This window comes from Lepisosteus platostomus, chromosome 21 (genome assembly GCF_059453375.1).
Source record: "Lepisosteus platostomus isolate fLepPlt1 chromosome 21, fLepPlt1.hap1, whole genome shotgun sequence".
NCBI classification, from domain to species: Eukaryota; Metazoa; Chordata; class Actinopteri; order Semionotiformes; family Lepisosteidae; genus Lepisosteus; species Lepisosteus platostomus.
Genome location: NC_142631.1, coordinates 122,563 through 145,887, shown reverse-complemented (window position 1 = coordinate 145,887; position 23,325 = coordinate 122,563). Strand labels below are relative to the sequence as shown.

The window sequence follows — 23,325 nt, the reverse complement described above, 5'->3', positions numbered from 1 at the left end:
TCATGTACTATGCTGTTGGTCAGTAGAAGTCTGAAGCAGGTTTTCCTCTACTGTTCTTGCAATCTATTCCCTTCAGGCAACTCAAGCTTCCCAGTCCCTGCTGAAGACAAGTTGAGAAGCGGCCCCGGCAATTCTAGATGATGAAAGGTTATGGAGGTTTTAAAATATATTAATCCTGATTTATATGCAAATATTAAAATGTTTTGGATATTAACAACCTCTACCTATCAATTGTTAGTCTTGTTCTTTTAAATGTTCAGTGAGCATCAAAAGACAACATTTCTAAATGCAAAAAAATATATTAGAAAAAAGACACATTTTATGTGTTCACAGACTTGACTCAGGTAAACTCATTATACTGACTTTGACTTGTCATCAACAGGGTTGATCAACAAGAAGCTACTGCAAAACTCACAGGCTGGTAGCAGGTGATGCCAAAGTTGCTCACCCTAAAACTCTAGAAGTCCATCTGTGACCTGCAACACGTTTTGCACCAGAATGCAGATCCTCTCCTGTGGGATTATGTAATATTCCTTTCGCAGAGACTGGACAAGCATGAGCCAACCTGTGCACTGGTCTCCCAGCCCCACATGTCACACGGGCATCCCATCAATCAAAGGGGCTCCGCTCTGCTCCATCCACATCTGTGGTGCCCAGTGAAACCTGCACCCAATCAACTCTCTCACTAATGAGGTGATTTAATGCTTCTGCAACAGAGTCACTAAAGTGCATCATGATAACACATTAAAAATCAATTCATCATTCATGATCAATCAAAGTCAAAACATTTAATCAACTTCTAAAATACATACTTTATTTTATTCTTAAAACACGCATAGGGTGCAAGGGTCTTCTGATGGAGAGTGCAGTAAATGTTAAGGACTGGAGTGTGTTGAAAAAACGATTTTTTTAAATTTCAGTAGCATCCGTGATTTAACTAACTAATACAATAACGTTTTTCAGTATTTTAAGAAAATTCACCCATGAACAGAAATAATTATAGACTTGTGCTGTCTGTGTATTCCTGTTGTTCTTTCAGTAGACAAATAATCTTGATGAATTCAATATGTGAAAAACACATAATTTATTTTTCTGGACACGGTCTCCATCTTGTGGCTGACGTGCAGAATGACAGTCGAGGATGAAATGTACTTTCAATGAAACCGGAACAGTGAAAGCCATTTATTAGGCACATAAGCTTTTAAATTCCAGATAGTGAGAAGACAGGTTTGTTGTATTGTGATTTGATAAAAAATGTGAGAATAGGCACAAAGCAGGGTACACACAGGGACATAACTGTGATGGACTGGCACTCGTTCCTGAACACTTCACATACAAATCCTTTAACCCTGAGATATTCCCTGGCAGCGTGGTCGGCCTGTAGATGGGGTGTTTCTTTATTGATCTTGCCCTCGCCCAGCTCAGGTGTCTTTGTAGATACAGTAGCTGCCTGAGCCTGAACCATGTTACGATTGATGGGGATGCGTCCGGAGTCTGCATCACATAACCTGAATTGTCTGGTGTCATATTTTAGCGTTATTCTCTAGACACTTTTACACATTGTGAGTTGCATAATCCTCTGATTTTCATTGTTATATGAATTCACTTCCCACAATATGACTCTAATTGTCAAATTGATTGTCTGTTTTTACTGATGTTTTCACTGTTGTATGTGCTAGGCTGTTTGATAATGATGCACCGGGGAGGAACAAGTCAACAAATCATTAAGGGATCAAAAATCAAAAGTTATGAAATTAAAGAAATGTTGTTTGTCTTAAAATGTTTTATTGATGTATTATTGATAAAAAGGGTTACAGTTTTTAAATTAGAATGTTTTTAAATGTCATGAAATTGGAAGTTTCTGTTATTGTCGTGAATTACAAAGTGTAAGATTTATGGGATTACATATCAAGGCTGTTTTAATAAAGAAGAGGCTTTACCACCACGGAAAACACTTTTTTTTGCATTTTTGCCAGAGGTTTCAGTCCTTTGAGTTATATTTGTTCAGATCAATTAACATTTGTCTGCATGTGATGGTGATTTCCTTTCTCTTATTGTTGAAAATACAGTTATTCAACAATATTGTTATTCAATTAATGTAGTTTCTGGGAAAGAAATTATGAAATTGCATTTCTAAGACTTTAGGATTCAGTTAAAATATTTTTTAGGATTTTTTAATTTTATTGAATGTCATGTAGGGTATTAGAGGGCTAATATAGCGCTACACGTACAGTAGGTTGTCCTTAACCCTTATCTGCTGGAATTGTAGTGTGCTTTCTGTCAGCAGAGGTTAATTGGAGGTTAATTAATATCAGCTGTGGACTCCCAGCTGACCTATATGTAGGTAGCTGAAAGAAAGAGAACAGGTGGCCTGAAGAAGGTTCCACGGCCGAAACGTTGTGTCCTCCTCCTCGAATAAACCTATTACTTGTTCCTTTGCAGCCTACGCATGCTGACGCAGCTCCCCACCTGAACTACTGTATATAGGTATATGAGCGCTATAGAGCTGGGAGGAGTAAATTATAATTATAATTTATTTTGTCATTTAAGAATGGCACTATTGCTCAAGTGGACCGGATAATTCATACATCAGAAAGACTACCAAAACCAGAATTATTCTGCAGCTAGGATCACACCTTCTCCTTCCCTTAACGACAGACTACTGTTCTTTTAATTTTCTCCATTCATTGGAAGTTTCATTTCACACCTCTTCACCCCTTTCTGTCCCCTGCTCCCACCTCTCGCTCCTCCTCCCTCCCAGCCTTTGTTTTCCCGCTACATTACCTTTGCCTACTGCCCTGTCTCTCTCACACCTGAAGAAGGCTCCACGGCTGAAACGTTGTGTTCTTTCTTTTTTTTTCAGCATGGAATAAACCTATTACTTGGACCGGATAAGGGTACGTAACTAGTAATGCGTTACTCAATTGCAATTTGCATTTGTGTTACTGTAAACTTAAGTCTTAGGGGCTGCGTTCGTTGCACTTGATCTAGGTTGTTTCAATTTATTTCTGTGGATCTTCTCCGTTTTGAGGTTGAGATAGATGAACAATGACTGACAAACTTATGTACAGTACTACATACTCCTTAAAGCGGAGTTAGCAAGACGATACGAAAGCAAGGGCGTAACTATTTCTTAAACAGAATTATCAGAGGTGTTTATATATATTATAAGGCTCTGATACCTGGGAATGGATTTCATCTACAAGAAAAAAATCAGCAGCTCTTAAAAGGTAATGGTAGACGTGGGAGACTTCTGTAACAAGTCATTTTAGTATATTACCGTTCCTCTGCACTTGTGAGCCTTTGGAACTTTAAAATGGCGTTTTGTTTGCCTCTCACTTGGTGTGCGCACCAGTCCAGTAAAGCACCGGCACTGTACTGCGGTCCTACAAAACCTAGCTATCCATTGGATGAGCCACCTGGTCTCCAACACATTCGGCACACCCCGGCTATTCCAACACTGGTATTGTTGGACCACAGCCACAGGACAGAGAAGAGACACTGTTCCGAAAAACCGTCCCAAATAAAACTCATCGGCATCTTTTAAAAATGACTTTCTTTAATGTGCCCTTACACTTATATAACTTATTCTCTGCAACCCAAAATCCCAAATATGCTTTCTTTCCCCTGAAAACCAGAGTCCCATCACAATAACAAAAAAGCACAAACCAATCTATTAAACCAACACCCGGATGCGGCAGAACACATGAAAGACTTACACCCCGTTTAAAGATGCATTTAATTGCAGATCTCTGCTCTCCTGTTGATATCTGAAAATTCACTCTACTTGAATTTGACTTTAATACAGATAAGAACGAAGATAGACATGAAAGTTCGTTATGCATACATGATACTTATTAATAAACTTCGTTATTAATAAATGTACTATGACGAAAGATATTTTAAATATTACAATTTTCTGAGACAGATGCATAAAGATTGAAAACAATACAGATGATAACTGTGACCTTTCTGAAAGCAGCCCTGAAAATTAACAATTATTTTGGTTGTGTTGTAAAAACATTCTGGACCGATTTACAAACGTATATAAAGAGGTTAATATTGATAGCACTTAATTGGTGGTGATGGAAGGGAGTCCCCATTACCTGTAAAGCGCTTTGAGTGGAGTGTCCAGAAAAGCGCTATATAAGTGTAAGCAATTATTATTATTAAATTATTATTAAGAAATAAAGTTGTTGCTTTTTTTTAATCCCATTGAAAGAAATATGAAAATATCGTTTGTATTTAAAAAAAAATTATTATACTTGCACGCTGTAAGAACGTTGAAGCACTTACGGACCTTATTTGCATTTAGCTTGTTTAATCTTTTTTCATAAAATGTACATGTATTATTGTATGTCCACCCTGACAATACTCGTGATCTGTTATATGTATTCTTGTTTTTATTGTTTGTGTTTTTGTTATAATTAAAAATAAAAAGCCGCGAGTCGATGACGTCAAAAGAAAGTTGCCAACAGTGCTTCTGGGAAATGTAGAATGTGAATTATGTAGAATTCACAACGTGTTCCATTTGTACAGGAAAACCATTGAGAGCAGATTCACTTCTTCTGCACCAGAATGAATGATTTCCATCTTCACTCTAGGGTACTGTACTTTATAGCACTGTATTGTATTCTGCAGATATGTCTGTTATGTATACATTTTCTTTCTCACTGTCAGTACCCCATGCAGGTCCAGCAGAAAACACAAGGAGGTCGAATTGATCAGCAGCGTGAGCCGACTCGCCGGTAAACACTCTCCAGCGGTGTCTGGAGTTCACTAATAACTCTCTGCCCTGAAGGCCAGGTTTCCAGGAGCCCGCAGTGCTTGACGAGCAGAGAGCGGAACCACACCGAGCACAGCGACAGACCGATTCCACCGGATCCGGACTTCCGGCTACGGAAAACCCGGAGTGGATCGGCCTTCCACCGGATCCGGACTGCCGGCTACGGAAAACCCGGAGTGGATCGGCCTTCCACTGGATCCGGACTGCCGGCTACGGAAAACCCGGAGTGGATCGGCCTTCCATTGGATCCGGACTGTCGGCTACGGAAAACCCGGAGTGGATCGGCCTTCCACTGGATCCGGACTGCCGGCTAAGGATTTCAGCAGGAGGCGGGAGACAGGCTCTTGTCCAGTCACACAGCTTCGGTCCCGGGACTTTTCCGAATTCCGGCGGGCGGTGACACTTCCGAGAAATGTCCACTGGGTGGCGACAGAGATACACGAGTCCACGGAGCTGAGTCTCAAAGCGCTATCGGAAAGACTTGAAATCGGAAAGAAATACATTTGTTACATTTTAATCCCATTGAAAAGGAAGATGAAAATATCGTTTGTATTTTTAAACATTATTATACTTGCGCAACATAATTATTAAGGGAATGGTGTGAGAGGAGACCGTGTTTGAACAGTTTAAGACGGATGTAAAGACATTTTATTTCAGAATGTCTTTCTGAAATGTGTCTGTTTCTGTGTTGTAAGAACGTTGAAGCATGGACGGGCCTTATCTGCATTTACCTTGTTGAATCTTTTTTTCCATAAAATGTACATGTATTATTGCATGTACCCTGACAATACGACTGCTACGTTACGTTTTCTTGTAGTTTTTGGTCTCATAAAGAATACAAAAGACGCCATTCCGGAAGGTGTAGTGGGTTTATTAAAAGCAAATCAAAGTGTTAATAGGACTGACGTCCTTTTGGGTCCTACAACTGATTTATTCTTGGATGGCTTGGAAATAAAGGATAAGAAGTGTAACAATACTCATATTAGAAATCTTTGTAAACCCCATCTTATCCCTTCTTGTTTGTCTTTTTGGAATGCAATGTTTGAAAATATAAACTGGAAGTTAGTTTGGACAATTCCTGATAGATTTTGTATTACAAATAAAGTTAAAGAGATATCGTTTAAAATCATCCATAAGTTTTATCCAGTGAAATTAGTACTCTTTAAATTTAAGCATGAGCAGGATGATCTGTGTGTCTTTTGTCGGGCGGAAAAGGAATCTTTGGTGCATTTATTTGTTAGATGTAGGTTTGTGAAGTTGTTTTGGACGGATTTACAGAGTTTTGTTTGCAGGAAGTTAAAGGTGTTTTTTAGATTGAAGGATTTTGACATTTTATTGTACTGTTTAGTAGAAAATTTGGAAAAAGAGCATTTATTTATAGTCAATTTATTAATCATTCTTGGTAAATTTCACATCCATAAATCCAAATGGTCTAATAATACTCCCCTGTTTAGTTCTTTTGAGGTGGAGCTGAAACATTATTTAAAAAAACCACTTTCTTCACAGGTATATTCACTATTGCATCCAAATTAGATTCCTTCAGAGAAAACAGTTCACACTTGTCAATATTCAAAGACAATCCTGAAACTGATGAGAACACATTTAAAACCTCAATTGCTTTAGAAACCTCTTTACTATTCTTAAGAAAAATAGTGGTATCGTCTGCTAGTTGACAAATCTTAATTTCCCTTCCCAAGATACTAATGCCTTCCGTAATGCTATTATTAATATGAAGAGTCAAAGTCTGAGTTACTAATAAAAAGAGAAAAGGAGATATTGGACATCCCTGCCTAATACCTCTGCCAATTTCAAATCTCGGAGATGTACCATTATGTAATCTGACTGAGCTATTACACCCATTATAAAGAGTCTTAACAACATTCTGAAAATATTCACCAAAACCAAAAAATTCTAAACACTTAAAAATAAACGTATGCTCTACTGTATCAAAAGCTTTATAAAAGTCCACAAATAAGATATAACTATCATCTTCTATAAGATCACTGTAATCTATCAGGTCCAGAATTAAATGGATATTATTACAAATATGCCTGCCTTTCATAAAATCAGATTGCGTCTCATCAATAATCTGAGCCAACCCTTTCTTTAATCTATTCGCAAATATCAAAGGTAATAATTTTGCATCATTATTCAACAGAGTTATAGGTCTCCAATTTTCTAATATTAGCTTATCCTTGTCAGGTTTGGGAATAAGTGAAATCAAACCCTGTTTCAGAGAAGGTGGCATTTCTTTTTTTTGTATAGCTTCTTCAAAAACACCAAATAAAAAATCAATTAACAAATCTTGAAAAAATTTATAAAATTCACTACATAAACCATCATTCCCAGGGGATTTATTGTCTTTTAACTTATCAATATTAATCTTTATTTCGTTCTTAGTACTTTGTTGATCACATTGTATACGGAATTCCTCATCTATAAATCTAGCGTCTCTCCTTATGGAATGCAAAAATACATCCATATCCGACCTGTTCTGTCTTGCGGAGTATAAAGTTTTGTAAAAATCCGTAACATATAAAGCTATATCTCTGAGATTATCTGTAATACTGCCATTAATTTTTAACTTCTCAATCAATTTATATTCTGAATTTCTTTTTTCTAAGCAACGTGAGGTGACTCGTCAGTAAACAAACTCCCCAGCGACGTCTGGATTTCAATAACTCTCTGCCCTGTAATACGGTTTTCCAGGAGTCCGCAGTGCTTAACGAGCAGAGAGCGGAACCACAGCATCCTGGGCCGCGGCTACACACCGACCTCGGGCGACGGACCGGCTGTCGCGCTAATCACGCATCAGATCCGGTTTCGTCGTAGTTAAGTGACGTCAAATGAGCGGCGCAGGGCTTGTCCAATCACCGCCGTTGGCTGGAAAAGGCGGGATTTCCTTTTAGTTTTTGTGAGTGACACCGCACCTAGCCAATCACCACGGACTTCCCTGTTCTTCCACGGAATTACCGCCCTCAAGTTGAGTGACTCGGCTCAGAACCAATCAGCGCCGAGATTTCGGCAGGAGGCGGGGCAGATAGGGTTTTCGTCCAATCACAATTACAATTGCGGGACTTTACCTAATTACGGCGGGCGGTGACACTTCCGAGAAATGTCCACTGGGCGGCAACAGAGATACACGAGTCTAAGGCGGTGAGTCTCAAAGCGCTGTCGAAGACTTGTTGTGCAGACATTGAATTTTTTTTCAGAAGTGTAAATATATTATACTATGTACCCCTGATGACATTATTGATTTGCTATATATACTCTTGTTATGTGTCGTATTTATTTTTATTGCTACGTGAGTTAAAAAGAACTGCACTTCTGAGAAATGTCCACTGGGCGGCGACAGAGATACACGAGTCTATGGCGGCGAATCTTAAAGCGCCTCCATACAGATCCTCGTTGTGCAGAGATTGAAAATCAAAACAGATGGTAACTGTGACTTTTGTGACAGCAACTCTGAAAGCTAGCTAATGTAAAGAAGGAAACTAATATTGACATTACTTTTAAAGAAGTAAAATCATGCTACATTTAAACCCATTGAAAGTAATATGAAAATATCGTTTGTATTTAAAAAAATATTATACTTCCACGATATAAATAATTAACGAAATGCTGTGAGAGGAGACCCATGTTTGAACACTTTAAAACGGATGTAAATGCGTTTGTACAGACAATTTGAAACATGTACGGACCTTATCTGCTTTTGTTTACTATTAAACAAGATTACTTGTTTAATCTTTTTGCATAACATGTACATGTATTATTGTATGTACCCCTGACTTTACTCTATGTTATATGTATTCTTGTTTTTATGGCATGTATTGTTGTTATAATTAAAAATAAAAAGACGCGAATCGATTACGTCAAAAGGAAGTCGCCACAGGGCTTGTGGGAAATGTAGTCTTTATAGTGCTCTGGACTGCGCTCCACACGTGTTCCGCAGATTTGATTGAGCATCAGAATTAATTATACAATGTCAGTGTATTTACCGTGTCGCGGATTTCTATGTCTGTCTTACAAGACGGACTCGGCAGGAGCTGTTTCTTGCTCTCCGGAGTGAAGCTGCTCTGGGAAGAGACGAGCAAATCTTCAGACTCTTTGTAAATGAGACATCATGACAGCTGTGCCGACCTGCTCTTTATTGACCTGTTGAACCTGTTTGTGTAAAAAGCAGGAGTCTTGTGTACCCCTGATTGTGTTATGTGTACTCTAGTGTGTTTGCAGCGCTCGTCCTGCCTGGTTTATCAACTCGTCACGGAAACAAAACCCACTGCCGTCGTGTCTGTAGGTTTCTGAGCTCTCTTGTCTTGTTTGCAAACTTTTCTCCGGTGTTTATTTTACTTTGTTTAATAAAACGTGGTTGCCGGGGCAACGGAGCTGCAGTAGTTGTTGCCGGAGCGGGTCTGACCTCCAGCAGGTCAACAGGCGGCTTTTTTAATCTAATCTGCGAGAAAAACAGAAACTTAAGAAACTTGAGTCTAAAAAGCGCTGGCTGGAGTATTTTGTGGAAGAAACGGTGACTCGCAGGCTGTGGGACAGGACTATCAGGGACACATCAGCGCTGGACACCAGCCTCACACCGCTGGGCTCACTGCACCATGAGCGAGTCCGTCGGCGCCTCCTCCTGCTGGGGTGTGTTGCTGCAGGAGTGAGGAGTCTCCGGTCTCCGGTCGCGTCATGATCTGCAAGTGGAGGTGAGAGACGGCGGCGCAGTGGGTGGCAGCGCTGGGAGCCTGGATTTAGTTCCTGGGGTGCTGTGTGTGTGGAGTTTGCATGCTCTGCCTGTGTTCTCATGGGTCCTGTTCATGGGGTGTTGTCTGTGTGGAGTCTGCATGCTCTGCCCCGTTCTCATGGGTCTGGTTTCCTGGGGTGCTGTCTGTGTGGATACCTGGTGAAGAGACCCAGTGAGTGTTTGTGTGGCCAGCTGCGTCAACTTCAATAAAACTGGCCTTTTGGTTTGTTTGAGTGCTGACTTGCTATGGTGTATTTTTTCTCTCTGTGAACAACACGTCCTACGGCCAACACTACCCACACAGGAGGTGTGTGCGTGACAGCTCCTCACCTGCAGCAGGAGTCCAACTGTGCACAGATTTCTTGTTGGGTTTTGTTGTTTGAAGTTTCTGTTTGTATGTAGGAAGCAATTGTGCCATCGCGTGGTCCGAGTTATAGCACGCGACGAGAGCTCCCGAAGAGCGCCTGCCTCCTGCCCGATTCGACGTCTAAAATCATCACAGAACGGTGAGGAGCTTCTGACACAGCCCCCAGTACTGGGTGTGCAGAAAGAATCCTATTGTACATTTTTGGTGTGAAATGGCCTCCAGTTCTTGTAACATGATGGGTTTCTCTGGACTGCAGTCCCAGTGCACTCTGCTTTGGATTTGCAGTGGTGTTTTCTACAATGGAAAACCCTTTGTTTGTACAGAATGGAAATGGCAGTCTGCATGTTTTAATAATATAATGTGATCATGTACTACAGCTTAAACACTTAGCCAGGTGACGTTTGATTCTAAAAGATTTCTCTATCATTTCAGCGGCGCCTTGTCTGCGGCAGCCCGGCAGCTCCTCCTCCCTTCCAGCTGAGACTCTTCCCTCTCCAGAGGTGGGTTAGTGCTCTCAGGTCATCTTCTCTCACACAGCTGCGGGGCAGAAACGCTACTTCCACTGGGCAGAGAGCAGACGGGCAGTGGGAAGGGCAGCCCTGTGTTTGGGGATCAGGGCTGTCCCTGCTGAGGGATGCTTTCAGAGCCAAAGCAACTGGCTGGGTTATGAACTTTATGGTGTGATCCAAATAAGACATAAAAAGACAGAGAATGAGAAAGAAATAGTATTGCATGTATCTAATCAAAATAGTCTCTTTCAGACAAAACAAATATTGAACAAAAACTTAGTTGCAACACACTGCACTACACTTTCTTCTAGGCTGACATTACTGATAGTTTGTGCTGTCTTCCTTTCAGTCTGCAGGGTGTGCATCTTTTTCCTCAGCTTCCTACACGAGGAATCAGTTTCTCCTGCCCTGGTTTCACTCCTTTATATCTCACAATCTTCTGCAGCTCCTGGAGGCTGACGACATGTTTGCTGTTTCTGAAAAATTACTGACTGGCTCATCAGCACAATTGCTGATTCAAAATCCTTTACTCACATGTTGCCTTAGCCTCTGTATCACAGAGATGTGTGCTTTTCTGGGTTGGGTAGATCGATAGTGTGCTTTTGCTCAGTTGCTCTGCTCAATGCGTGCTCTTTTAACTCCGGCTGGGTACGAGCACCTCACTCTCCACACGGCTTTCCAAGGCTCTGTCATCGTGTGTGAGGATGTTGTGTAGCTCGTGAAACAGTTCCCCCATTTGAGCCCTGGATTTACTGGGTACTTGAATACCTGAATCTTGCCGTCAGTCCTGATCACCTTGTTTTTGTTCTGCAAGGACAAGGCACCTCCCCAGCACTGAACACAAACTGATACTGGTGGGTTGATTGTGTTGTGGAAAAATCGGGCTGTGGTGTGAGTTTGTGTCTGTGGGGGTGAGGTGTCCCCTGCAGCGCGAACAAACATGCAGACTCCACACAGACAGCACCCCTGGAATCAAACCCAGGGCCCCGGTGCTATGAGGCAGCGATGCTAACCACTGTGCCGCAGTGTTGCTCCCTTTGAAAATGTCTGACTTCCGTTTTAATTTCAGGTCACAAGCTTATAAATGGTCTCGCAACGTTTGTCTCATCTCAGGTTTCTCTGACCAGTCCCAAGGACCTGTAGTCACTGACAGCTTCTGCAGTCTGATGGTTCATTTCAGTAGGCTGGAGGGATGGCGCAATTATCCTCAAATCAGTGAGTATTGTTTTGCTCTTGTAACATGAAACATCAAAGAGAAGTCAACAGACTATTCCGTGAAACTGTTCAGACTGGCCCGTGGTGATTTTCTGGGTCCTTTAGTAAGCTGACCGGGACTGTGTCATCGACACACTTTGTGAGAAGCCAGTCTACGTGTTTGCTCTTGTGATCATTGGTGAACGAATGTAAGAGAGTATAAGAGAGGGAGAAGATTCGGCCCTGGAGTGATCCAGTTTTCTATTTAACAACCTCAAACTGCAGGAGAGAAATGCTTCATTTCTAAGATGGAAATATAATCAGAAAGTATAATTAGCCATTTGTGTATATCATGTCAAAAAATGTTTTATATATAAAAAGAATTTAGTAGAGACATTTGCTTAATAAGGCAGTAGAATAAATGTTGTGATGCTGGTGTGATGGTGCTCTCCAACAAACTGATACAAATGGACAGAGAGACAAAGTGAGAAAGAAAATGTATACATAACAGACATATATGCAGAATACAATACAGTGCTAAAAAGTACAGTACCCTAGAGTGAAGATGGAAATCATTCATTCTGGCGCAGAAGAAGTGAATCTGCTCTCAATGGTTTTCCTGTACAAATGGAACACGTTGTGAATTCTACATAATTCACAGGAAACAAAATAAACAACTCATTCACTCCCCTGCTGTCCGTGACCCAAAGCTCAGTAATCATTTCGCTACTGAAGATCATGCAGTTTTTAATGCTTTTCATTTTAACATCCTACTTGTTAATATTTCCTCTTAGATGAGAATATTCTCTTCGGCGTGTCTTTACAACTCTTCTCTTATTGCTCCTCTTGTCAGTAATCCGGTGTGAAAGCTCTCTCTGTCGGAATCAATGTCTTACCTCTCCGTCTTGTGTTTCAGGTCTCCTCTGGCTGCTGACCCTGCCGTCAGGACAGAACACATCCCGCACTGACCACACTGCTGGGTTTACTGTACGTGACAATAAAGAGCTTGAGCAACACATCTAATGTGATCTCTGCACGCTTCCCGAGGAGCAGAGACGATAAGGTCTGTGTCCGTTCCAGAGTCTTTGCGAGAGGCCTGTTTAGTCCGTCACTGAGATGATTTTAGATGCCTGTGAGTCGTGCCCACTGAAAAATGAAATAGTGCAGCACAATGAGACTTCAAGCAAAGATCTCATTAGCCCCTTCTGTGAATTGGTGTCTCGCAAGAGATCTTCCATCTCTTTGAAAGTTTCACAGCTTTGACCTCTAGATTAGAAATGACACCAATTGCACATGGGTCCAGCAACGTTCTATATAGTGCACATCACCATCGGGATGAAAAACAAAAATCCCCAGTGGGAGTCCAGTCTTTCCCTGCTACGCAAATTGCTTTTCGTTAGGTGAGATCGCAAGTTCTTATTGGAGAATGTTGTACAGTTTCTTAATGCAATAGGGCGAGTAAGACTGAAGTTCCCCCCGTGTTGGCCGATCAGTGGAACGAAACTGAAAAAAGCTCCTTGAAACTGTGATTCATACACTTATACACTGGCTCAGCATGGTGCTCACCTGCTGTCCTTGGGTGTCTGCTGAAATTTGATTTTTTTTCAGGAGCACTGTGACCCAGAGCTCAATAATCATTTCAGCTACTGAAGATCATTCACTTTTTAATGCTTTTCATTTTAGCATCCTACTTGTTAGTATTTCCTCTTAGGTGAGAATACTCTGGTACTTTTCTGGGTCTTAGTTGAGTGAGCTTTATTAGAATAATTGAACAATACTTTCACCTCCACATAACACTCATAGATTTTTCCAGGGTTAAATATGGGAGCCACGTTTCTTACATGTTTCCTTTTGTAAGTTGATTCACAAAGCTTTCACCGCCTCCACTCCAGTGAATCACTTTGTTTAGCAAGTGATCAGGTGTAGCAGTTTAATTTCTTCCTGCAAATAATGCCTTTTCCTTTTTCATCCCATTCAAGTCTCCGTCCTAGTTAAAGTCATTTTGATGTAGAACGGCAGTGGTCCACTTGAAAGGTTCAAGGTTTCACTGTGTTTTAGAGTGCAAATAAAGAAGATAATAGGAGAGGAAACTGGAAAAGCCGTGACTCTGTCATTCCATTCAATTCAATTTATTTTCATATAGTGCCTTTCACAACAAGGTTGCCCCAAGGCGCTGAACAATGCAGGTAAATATACATTTTGTGAATACAGAACTGAAGACAATGGGGGAAAGGAACCAAAGACTCCTCAGTAAGGAGAATAAAATCCTCTAGGGGTCCAAGGTCAACTGGCTGCCCAACCCCTTTGGGCATGCTAACATTATATCATTAAAAAGAAAGAAATGAATGCGGGTATTAATCCATCCATCCATCACGTCGTCTGTATGTCAGTACCCCATGCAGGTCTCTGCAGACCAGCAGAATCCTCCTAAACGACAGTTGTATCCATGATGCCCCTCTTGGATCCATGGCACTGATGCAGCATTCAACTCACATGGTGCCCAGCCCAGGACAGACAGGCCTCTGAAACTATGCTGTGTACAGTATTTCTCCTCTGCAGCATCCCTGCGAGGCAGGACAGGTGCCTGACCTCTGAGAGCCTTGTAAGTAAGTAGAAGGAGTTTGAAGTCTGCCCTGTACCTGAGAGGAAGCCAATGAAGAGAGAGAAGTATGGGGGTTATGTGGTCATTCTTTCTGCTCCAAGTAACAATTCTAGCTGCTGCATTCTGTAAGTATTCAAACTCTTTGCTGTGACAAATCTAACGTACTTTAGGCAGACAAAACAACCTTAAAAAGCCACATGATTTTTAAGTAGTCTGTCTGTGTGTAGTAACAGTGGTTCACATTATTTCAGAACGTATACGCCCGTCTCTGTAACTTTCCTCAGTCAGCTAGTGAACATTCTGTATTTACACCACGAATGCACTACTTTGTCTCGCGCGCGGTCACACTGGCCGTCCACAGGCACGGGCAGGAGCAGGGAACACGAGGCCGCTCTGTAGTGCCCCTGTGGCTCTCCAGCAGAGGGGAGCACTTTGCTCAACAGCCCTGAGCCGAAAGACCCAGTGATAAAGCTGAAAATCTGGCAAGTCCCCCAGTCTCCCTGGGGCGCTGAAGAGGATTTCATCTGATGCTGAGGTTCCTGTAACTCAACACAAAATTGAACACGGCGAGTTATGAGTTTGTGAAGAAGTGACAGCGGAACAATGTCAAACAGGAAGTTAACCTACAGGAAAGAATGAATTGAATCTCTGATATTCAAGCACGCAGTGTGACGTCTACTGTCTATTCAAATCTACTCTGCAAGTCTTACAATTCTTTTTCATACACCGTCTCCTGGTTATTGTTTTGTGAGTGCTTGAACTGTTTCTCAGTAGAAATAAGACCGATAACTCACTGCTTCAGGATGCACACTATCGTCGATGAAACCTGTGGTGTAAGCAAGCGAAAAGAGACAGATCCTTCTAAAACACAGAGGCCATCGGCAGGGCAGAAACACTCTTCAACAGGTAGGAGCTGTGGAGCCGTGATTCCCCCGAGCCAGAGCCCTCGTCCTCCCTCGACAGCGAACTGAGCTCCAGCGACTGGAGCAGCTACCTGCCGTCGTGGGACCTCCTGCAGATTGGGAACGGGTAAGGCAATTCGACACGAGCCCACTCCTCTTCCCACTGCTTACACCCCTATAACAAATAGTTTCAGGGTATTCAAGGACAGGATAAAGAGATTACAGGTGTTCCCAATTGGCTGAGGATACAACTCTCTGAGAAAGCACACAGAGGTGGACAAAGCAATTAAATGCGTTTACAAGTCATTTCCTCTGTATCTGGTCTTTCTTTACATATCTGAAAAGTGAACTGGTGGCTGTTGAAAAGTGTCTGCTCCGTACGTAATATACATGTAAAAGATGTGATTAAATATCTTGGTATTAAGATTTTCAAAAAGGTGATTTTGTGATTTGATGTTCTCTACCTTAGTAAAATAAAAATAAAAAAACTTTATTCATGGTTGTTATTTGTCAAACACGGGCAGAAGGAGGCCTAAATGCTACAGGGTTTAGAGCATCTAATACCGATACCGACAGAGTACTATTTACAAAGTTAAGCAAAGTAGGTGGTGTATGTTTCCCTAATTTAATCATTCAGGAACTAGCGGGTATAGACTTTTTACTTGAATGTCATTTGGATGCTGGAAACCCCCCTGAAACTTGCCAGCTTCCATGAAGAAGTTCTCCTCACGTGGTCTCTTATAGATAAACATACCTCCCATAGATACATCATCTAGAATACAGAGAAAAAATAAACCTGTGCTTTGAAAACTGGGTTTAAAATAGTATAAGCGGGGTCAACAAATTAACTGGTGTGGATGATGAAATGTAGAATCAAGCAGATTTTATGAATAGATATAATGTTTGTGATACGTCTGATAACAATCCGTCGTAACCAGAGGTACTCCTAGAGAGGTATTGATGCTTTTAAGAAACTAACAGTATACCATCAGAAACTATGGAAGAATTTACAACCTTTATTAGACTACAAGGAAAACAATTTAGTTATACTTGTACTAATAAATACTTCAGATCCCTCTCGCAATCTCACAATATCTTGTCAAACTATTTTGGAGCACCTCTTTGGGGAAAGTGAGTGGAATCAAACATGACTATTGTCAAACAGATTTTGTATGAATAATAAGGTTAAGGCGTCAGTACAAAATTGTACATTGAATCGACCCGGTAAAGATACACAGTGTGCATAGATTTAAAAGTAATATAGATGATAATGGTCTTTCTCAAAGCAGCCCAGAAACCTTACGTTTGTTTTTGTTTTGTTCTGTTGTTATAACACTTCTAATTCTGACATTTCCTGTAGACAAATTGAGTTTATTTTACTGTTCAATACTGCTGAACCGAATCTAAAATATAATGTATCATTGGCTTAATCATTATACTTGCTCGTTATTAGATGTATAAATAGCCTAAAGATGAGAAATAATCGAAAATTGAATAATTAGACCGTATGTCGTAGTAGCAGATTGTACTTCTCGCCTAATTGATGTGGTCGAGCAACACCACAATCGCCATACAATCCGTCCGTTCTCATGCTCTGACTTTCAGGTTGGGCAGTGGAATGGATTCCAGGGCAAACTCGTTCTTGTTTGATTATCCGTGTGAAATCTCGCCCAATATAACGGGTAAGCTCATGCACTGAAATTATGCGCTTCCAAATTGAAGCGACACGCATTTGAATAATTCAAAATACACACGAGGGAACGTCTCCAAACCATGTCTAAGTATCACAACATGAAAGCTGTGCGTACCTTCTCTTTATTTGCCTGTATAATGTACTCCGGTGATCTGTAACGTAGTCTTGCGTGCATCGTAAAGGATCCGGACTTCCGGCTACGGAAAACCCGGAGTGGATCGGCCTTTCCTACGGACCCGGACTTCCGGCTACGGAAAACCCGGAGTGGATCGGCCTTTCCACCGGACCCGGACTTCCGGCTACGGAAAACCCGGAGTGGATCGGCCTTTCCACCGGACCCGGACTTCCGGCTACGGAAAACCCGGAGTGGATCGGCCTTTCCACCGGACCCGGACTTCCGGCTACGGAAAACCCGGAGTGGATCGGCCTTCCACCGGATCCGGACTGCCGGCTACGGAAAACTCGGAGTGGATCGGCCTTCTACTGGATCCGGACTGCCGGCTACGGAAAACCCGGAGTGGATCGGCCTTCTACTGGATCCGGACTGCCGGCTAAGGAAAACCCGTAGTGGATCGACCTTCCACTGGATCCGGACTGCCGGCTACGGAAAACCCGGAGTGGATCGGCCTTCTACTGGATCCGGACTGCCGGCTAAGGAAAACCCGTAGTGGATCGGCCTTCTACTGGATCCGGACTGTGAGCAGCTTTTGTCCAATCGGCGCTGAGATTTCAGCAGGAGGCGGGAGACAGGCTCTTGTCCAGTCACAGCTTCAGTCCCGGGACTTTTCCGAATTCCGGCGGGCGGTGACACTTCCGAGAAATGTCCACTGGGTGGCGACAGAGATACACGAGTCCACGGAGCTGAGTCTCAAAGCGCTATCGGAAAGACTTGAAATCGGAAAGAAATAAATTTGTTACATTTTAATCCCATTGAAAAGGAAGATGAAAATATCGTTTGTATTTTTAAACATTATTATACTTGCGCAACATAATTATTAAGGGAATGGTGTGAGAGGAGACCGTGTTTGAACAGTTTAAGACGGATGTAAAGACATTTTATTTCAGAATGTCTTTCTGAAATGTGTCTGTTTCTGTGTTGTAAGAACGTTGAAGCATGGACGGGCCTTATCTGCATTTACCTTGTTGAATCTTTTTTTCCATAAAATGTACATGTATTATTGCATGTATCCTGACAATACGACTGCTACGTTACGTTTTCTTGTAGTTTTTGGTCTCATAAAAAATACAAAAGTATGAGTCGATGACGTCAAAATGGTGTCGCCCACAGGGTTTATGGGTAATGTAGTCTCTATAGTTCACTGGGCTGCCCTGCCCATGTGTTTCGCTGATTTCATTGAACATTAGAATGAATTATATTAATACAATTTCAGCGTATTTATCGTGTCTTGTATTTCTTTGTCTCTTTTATGTGTTCCCTTGTGTGTATGTTTTCTTGTATTTCACGTGTCTGCAGCGCTGGTTAATCGACCCGGCACATAAAGCAAACCCACTGTCCTCGTGTTTCTTAGCTCCCGTCTTGTTTGCAAACTTTTCTCCTGTGTTTATTTTACTTTGTCAATAAAACGTGGTTGCCGGGGAAACGGTGCTGCAGAAGTTGTTGCGAGCTGACCTCTAGGAGGTAAACAGTCGGCTTTTGTAATCTAATCAGCGAGCAAAGCAGAAACGTTAGTCTAAAAAGCGCTGGCTGGAGTATTTTGTGGACATTATGCAGAAGAAAAGGAAGAAACGGTGAGTCGCAGGCTGTCGGTAAATATCAGACCTGGACACCAGCCTCACACCGCTGGGCTCACTGCACCATGAGCGAGTCCGTCGGCGCTTCCTCCTGCTGGGGTGTGTTGCTGCAGGAGTGAGGAGTCTCCGGTCCCCGGTCGCGTCCTGATCTGAATGTGGAGGTGAGAGACGGCGGCGCAGTGGGTGGCAGCGCTGGGAGCCTGGATTTAGTTCCTGGGGTGCTGTGTGTGTGGAGTTTGCATGCTCTGCTCATGTTCTCGTGGCTCCAGTTTTCTGGGGTGCTGTGTGTGTGGAGTTTGCATGCTCTCCTTATGTTCTCGTGGGTCTAGTTCCTGGGGTGCAAAATTCTGTTTATTTCACAAGACGGACCCGGGCAGCAGCATGTGTCTGCAGCGCTCATCCTGCCTGCATGTTTGCAAACTTTTCTCCTGTGTTTATTTTACTTTGTTAAATAAAACGTGGTTGCTGGGGAAACGGTGCTGCAGAAGTTGTTTCGATCTGACCTCCGGGAGGGAGACAGCTGGCAAAGCCGAAACTTTAGTCTAAAAGGCGCTGGCTGGAGTATTTTGTGGACATTTCGCAGAAGAAAAGGAAGAAGCGGTGAGTCGCAGGCTGTAGGACAGGACTGTCGGGGAAATGTAAGCGCTGGGCTGAGCGAGTCCGTCGGCGCCTCCTCCTGCAGGAGTGAGGAGTCTCCGGTCTCCGGTCGCGTCCTGATCTGCATGTGGAGGTGAAAGGCTGAGAGACGGCGCACATGCTCTGCACATGTTCTCATGTGTCTGGTTTCCTGGAGTGCTGTCTGTGTGGAGTTTGCATGCTCTGCTCATGTTCTCAAGGGTTTCCTGCCGCTTCTGCAGTCCAGTGTTGGTGAGTCTGTCGGGTTGATTGTGTTGTGGTGTGAGTGTGCCCTAAAGGGGGTTTTAATAGTATGGGGTTTGTGTGTTCACTTGTATGCAGACCACTGGAGAGACCGGTTGTTTTTTGCCAGGCAGACTAATGGCTGCATATTCAATTCCAGCTACTGATGTTGCCAAACCAGCAAGTGGGACAGTGTTTGAAAACCCTTTCAATGAAAGGTTTGTAGAACAGTGTTGCTATTGTTCTGTTTAATTCGAGGTCACCAAGCTTATAAATGGTCTCACAACGTTTGTCTCTTTTCAGGTTTCTCCGACCCGGAGAGTGAACAAAGAAGTGATAAGGGCCCATAACACCTAAGCTTGGCACTCTCACACTCTTCAGCCACACGAGCTTCCTCCTGGTAAAATACTGGGCAAGCCCCTTTCTGACAGGGACAGTGGAAAACCCCCTGAGGGAGATGGGCTGAGGGGAGGAATAAAACCATCTGAGCCGGAACGGAGCGCGCTCCCGATTCCCACCAGACCCGGGAGACGACACAGGCAGCACAAGGGAAGCTGCGGAGCGCGAGTTCGCGGAGGCAAGGACCGATTGACGACCACGGGAGACAGTGGCATTGGAACAGAGGTACTGTACAGAGACTTTTAATACCTGAAGGCAAGGAGCGAGAAACCGGCCCGGCTAGCCGCTCCAAACTGAGGGGAATGGAATACAGTTCGCGGGAGGATTTCTAGTGGAACCTGAACGGAGTCTGGGGAAATGGGACCGGCCTCTCGTTCACTGGGGCCATCAAAGACTTTACAGGTACGAAGAAGAATCGTTCGAGTGGCCACTCTTCGGTACTTGACAGAAAAGACTGCCGTCCCTCTGGATTCATTATGACCCTTGGAAGGACCTTTTGTTGCTGCTGTTTTCGTTGTGTCTTTGGCTGATGGTGAATGTGGATAGAAAATAAAAAGGTCACTTATACGATACACATGCTTGTCGCTGGTCTGTGTGGGCATTGGTGGATCTGGGAGATCAACAGAACCTGTGGTAATGGAGAGGGGCCCTAGCACCCTGTTTGCATTGCTAGGTGCCGTAGTCATATATGAGGCAGGAAATAATTCTTGTTTGAGGGGTCACCTCACTGTGACACGAACGTGTTGGGAAGACGCGCCAGTTCTGACGTTAGTGCGACGGGTCTGTAGGCATTAAGGCAGGTTCTTGTGTCCTTTTTTGGAACAGGAACAATAACAGAAGATTTGAAGCAGTCTGGCACTGTGCACTGGGACAATGATTGCTTAAAAACGTCTGTAAAGATTGGAGCGAGTTGGCCAGCACAGGGCTGTAGTGTGGCTGGAGATACACAGTCAGGTCCTGCTGCCTTTTTACAGTTTTGCTTTTTGAATAGCCTTAACACATCCTGTTCTTTGCTTCACAGGGCATTCTCAAGACTTGTAAACGGCGTCAAGTCTTCGTGAGAGATTGAGTGTGAGTGGGTGTGGCACTCCAGTTGAGTGGGGGACAATAGCTCATCCCCAGGATGTGAATTATTTGGAGGAGTTGCGAGATTGCCATGGACAAGGTCGTTGGAGATCCTTTGTGTTTCAGACCTGCTGTAAAATGTGTTATCTGGTAGAGAGTGATCAAGATGTATCTGAGGGGATTTTCTTTTGGAATTGGTAACAGTTTGGAGACCTTTCCAGACAGATAAACAGTCTTTGTTAGCAAACAGTTGTTCTAGCTGTGGACAGGAGGGGAATCAAAAGGTAGAGAACACTATTTTTAGAGAAATGGCCCTAAAGGAACAAAGCATAGTGTAGGATGCCACTAGCTTAAGTCTTAACAGCACTGCATGAGAGGAGACGCCAGTGTCTATTTGGTCTGAGGGGTCCTCAGAAAGGTCAAAAGGTTGCAAACAGATAGGAGACTGGTTATATGCCTGAAGCTTAGCTAGAGGAACATAACATTGCTGGAATGCTGAGAGGGGAGGTTATCAGAGCCTAATGTTATTGCGAAAAAATGGCAACTAGGTATAGAAGATCTGATGAATGTCTGTCCTATGAATTGTTAAGGGTTTCATGTAATTGTGTGTCCAAGTAGTCCGGACTGCTGTGCTATGTGTTGTTTGTCTTGTGAATTTTCTGTTTTACACCTATTGTATCCATAGTGGTACGGGCCAAATCCTATTTAAAGGGTGTTGCGAGCACTGGGGTTTGTTGGGAGTGGTAAGTTAGGAGTCTGGAAATGAGAGCAAGGTGCGAGTGGATATGGTAAAAAGATTGTTCCTTTATTTTGTTTCTGATACCTGGTGAAGAGACGCAGTGAGTGTTTGTGTGGCCAGCTGCGTCAACTTCAATAAAACTGGCCTTTTGGTTTGTTTGAGTGCTGACTTGCTATGGTGTATTTTTTCTCTCTGTGAACAACACGTCCTACGGCCAACACTACCCACACAGGAGGTGTGTGCGTGACAGCTCCTCAGCTGCAGCAGGAGTCCAAGTGTGCACAGATTTCTTGTTGGGGTTTGTTGTTTGAAGTTTCTGTTTCGATGTAGGAAGCAATTGTGCCAACACGTGGTCCGAGTTATAGCACGGGACGAGAGCACCCGAAGAGCGCCTGCCTCCTGCCCGATTCGACGTCTAAAATCATCGCAGAACGAGAGGAGCCAACAGGAATGCAAGTCTCTTCTGGTGAGGAGCCTCCGACACAGCCCCCAGTACTGGGTGTGCAGAAAGAATCCTGTTCTACAGTTGTGGTGCGAAATGGCCTCCAGTCCTTGTCAAATGCTGGGTTTCTCTGGACTGCAGTCCCCTCCGCATTTGGATGATTGTGATTGGTGTTGCTGCAGCTGTGCTGTCTTGAGACTGACTGGTGTCAAGACCAGCTGTACTCTGGGATCAGCAGGGCCTAGTGGTGGTATGAATTGTGGCCTCTGTTTCTCAGGTGTAACAAGTGTTTGATTACTCTGTTCTGTATGTTTATCAATAGTGGGTACTGGCCTAATTCAGCCCTGCACTCGCTGTTAGCTGTTTTTCTCTGCGCAAGGAGGAGTTTCAACAGAGTGTACTCCTGGTCTGTGAGGGGACCCCACACTTCACTGCCGTATAGGGCAATGGGTTGGATTACACTTTCAGATATTTGGAGCCAAATTCTTGATGGTGGGTTGGCATTGAGAAGAGCCTCCTTCTTATTGCGTAGAAAGCCCTGAGTGCCTTCTCCCTCAGTGCCTTCACTGCCAGGTCAAAACTCCCAGAAGAGCTGATGGTGAGACCGAGATATGTGTAGCTGGATGTGTGCTCCAATGTGTTGTTGTTCAGTGTGAATTTGTACCCGTTTCCCTGAGGTCTGGCTTTCTCCTGGAAAACCATAACTCTGGTCTTGTCCAGATTGACTGGCAGTGCCCAGGTGTGACAGTCCTGCTCCAGCAGTGCCAGGCTCTGCTGTTCTGGGTCCAGATGGGCTGGCAGTGCCCAGGTCTGACAGTCCTGCTCCAGCAGTGCCAGGCTCTGCTGTTCTGGGTCCAGATGGGCTGGCAGTGCCCAGGTGTGACAGTACTGCCCCAGCAGTGCCAGGCTCTGCTGTTCTGGGTCCAGTTTGGCTGGCAGTGCCCAGATGTGACAGTCCTGCTCCAGCAGTGCCAGGCTCTGCTGTTCTGGGTCCAGATGGGCTGGCAGTGACCAGGTCTGACAGTGCTGCTCCAGTAGTGCCAGGCTCTGCTGTTCTGGGTCCAGATGGGCTGGCAGTGCCCGGGTCTGACAGTGCTGCTCCAGCAGTGCCAGGCTCTGCTGTTCTGGGTCCAGATGGGCCATCAGAGCCCAGGTGTGAATGTGATGGGATGTGTGGCGGTTTGGTAGGAAGCCAGTCTGACTCTAATGCAGGACATTGTGCTCAGTAAGGAGGGCCGGTTATCAGATATTCAAGACTGAAGCCCCGGTACCTGTT

The 23,325-nt window shown here is 43.6% G+C and overlaps 4 long non-coding RNA genes across 4 annotated transcripts; 3 read left to right on the top strand and 1 right to left on the bottom strand.

Moving 5' to 3' along the window:
* Positions 1–2,748: 2,748 nt before the first annotated feature.
* On the top strand, positions 2,749–5,915 carry LOC148643754 (uncharacterized). The gene is made up of 2 exons (XR_015928913.1): positions 2,749–2,897; positions 4,681–5,915. It is a non-coding gene; the product is annotated as an uncharacterized LOC148643754 (long non-coding RNA).
* Positions 5,916–7,541: 1,626 nt separating this feature from the next.
* Positions 7,542–10,383, top strand: LOC148643753 (uncharacterized). Its single transcript, XR_015928831.1, has 3 exons — positions 7,542–7,942; positions 9,930–10,033; positions 10,327–10,383. It is a non-coding gene; the product is annotated as an uncharacterized LOC148643753 (long non-coding RNA).
* Positions 10,384–11,344: 961 nt separating this feature from the next.
* On the top strand, positions 11,345–12,615 carry LOC148643752 (uncharacterized). Its single transcript, XR_015928838.1, has 2 exons — positions 11,345–11,618; positions 12,514–12,615. It is a non-coding gene; the product is annotated as an uncharacterized LOC148643752 (long non-coding RNA).
* A 1,095-nt stretch (positions 12,616–13,710) lies between these two features.
* LOC148643751 (uncharacterized) lies at positions 13,711–17,017 on the bottom strand. The gene is made up of 2 exons (XR_015928837.1): positions 14,994–17,017; positions 13,711–14,236 (listed from the first exon to the last, which is right to left on the bottom strand). It is a non-coding gene; the product is annotated as an uncharacterized LOC148643751 (long non-coding RNA).
* Between the last annotated feature and the right edge of the window lie 6,308 nt (positions 17,018–23,325).